The sequence below is a fragment of the Sinocyclocheilus grahami genome, unplaced genomic scaffold (assembly GCF_001515645.1).
Source record: "Sinocyclocheilus grahami isolate Dianchi unplaced genomic scaffold, SAMN03320097.WGS_v1.1 scaffold280.1, whole genome shotgun sequence".
Taxonomy (NCBI): Eukaryota; Metazoa; Chordata; class Actinopteri; order Cypriniformes; family Cyprinidae; genus Sinocyclocheilus; species Sinocyclocheilus grahami.
In genome coordinates, this window is record NW_015505459.1 from 206,463 (window position 1) to 208,565 (window position 2,103).

A 2,103-nucleotide genomic window follows, 5' to 3' on the forward strand; every position below is an offset into this window, starting at 1 on the left:
ATGGGCTTCCAATGACCCCTTTAAAACACTAGGCATCACACAATTACAGAATTCATAAATGATTACAGAGGAAATACCTGGGCATCATACACTTCATTTATACACTACCAGACATTCAAGTTGTTCCAAACACTACAAACTCACACAGAAACACGTGCATCATTTCTAGGAGACAAAATGTGTTCTAAAATCGACTCAAAATATTAAACATGTTTAATATCCTCCGACTGGATCAATTGGGTCTGAAGCTAGAAAAACAGAGCTTGTGCCCATCATACACTGTGATATTCTGTGAAATCTGTGAACTCAGATCTGCAGACTCTGACTAGCAGCAAATATTGTCGCCTGTCCAGACTGTAAATCAGTCCAAAAGTGTTAACCATATTCATATTCAGAAAATAAAATAATTATCTCACACGTTTTCACTTTTTTTCCAGAATTGCAAGTTTATATCTTGTTTATATGTGACTTTTTTTCTGACGTTTATAATTTTTTTCTCAATTTCAAGTTTATATTTTGCAATTGCAAGTTATATAGACCTACTCATAATTGTGAGTTTACATCTCACAATTCTGACATTTTTCCTCTTATAAATTGCAGTTGTGAGTTTAAATCTCACAATTTTTACTTTTTTTCTTGGAATTCTATATTTATGTCTTGTCTTTTTTCTTTCTTTCTTTTTCTTTTTTTCCCACAGCAGAGTTTAAATCTCGGAATTTTGACTTTTTTAAGATCTAAATTTACATCTCACAATTATGGCTTTTTTCCTTTTTTAAACTTGCAATTGTGAGATTAAATCTCACTATTTATACTATTTTTGGTAGTCTGAGTTCTCATCTGGCAATTCAGACATTTTTTCTTGGAATTTGCAATTTACATCTTGCCATTCTCTGTTTTTTTTTTGCACCACAGAATAAAACTGTTTTCTGAATTGAGATGTTCAATGAATTCTGAATTCACACAGTTCTGAATTGCAAATTGTTATCTAGCAATTCTGAGTTTATATTTGTCATGATTCTGTTCAGTTTAGTTCCTGTCTGTTATGAGCTCTCATTAGTTACCATGGTTTCTGATTAGTTAATCCTTGTCCAGCTGTTCCTGTTTAGTTCCCTCATTTACCATGTGTGTACTTATAGTCCTGATTCTGTTCTATCCTTTGTCAGTAATTATCTTGTGTTATGTGTTGTTCTACACCTGTTTTCTCAGTGAAGTCTTCTTTGAAGTTTAAATTTCACGCCTGTATTCCTCGTTCCTCGACAACTCGTGACAGAATAACTGACCGCATAAAAACAAACAGAAAATATGGACTCACCAGTGTTACATCTCCTCCTCAGACCAGAAAGCCGAAGATGGCTGGAGTATTTGGGCTGAATGCTTCAGAACGGTGGCCTCTCCCTCACAGTCAGCGAGCCCGAGAAACCAACAGGGCTCGTTCAAGAACCAGAGCCGGAGTCCACCAAAGCCGTGGAGACTAAGCACGCTGATCAGTCCACCGTAAAGCCAGGAGTGGACATGAACCTCATAGATCTGTGGTACGCGGATCCAGTTCCTACCCAAGTACCCACCCTCAAACCTTTGTCTTCTTTGCCGGTCCCGTCCGGATTGTTAGAGGCTCCGGTCCCGTCCAGAAATCTTCCTCCTCCGATGTCCCTGTCAGATTTCCTGGTCCCATCTCCTCCGCTAGTTTCAGCCAGTCCCCTGGATTCGTTGGCCCCACTGGTGTCGTCCAGCTCCTCGGCTCTGTCTCCGCCGCTAGCTCCGTGTGGCTCATCAGCCTCACCTCAGGCTTCCACTCCACCAGCTCGGTATAGCGCCGAGTCCCAGGCTGCACTTCGGACCTCCAGACCCATGTCTCCACCTCGGCCTGTCAGCCCGCCAACTCCGCTCTGGCTCTGCATTCCTTCGTCTCCACCGAGGCCCGTCTGCCCTTGGACTTCTCTGGGCTCCCTCATACATCTAGACAAACCTCGGTCGGTCGTCACTCCGCTTCCGCCTCAACTCTCCACCCCTTCGGCTTCACTGGGCTCCTCCCTTCCTCTAGTTTCCCCGTCGTCTATTATTATTATTATTTTAGTTTTTTTGGTCATTGTAGGTGCGATGTAC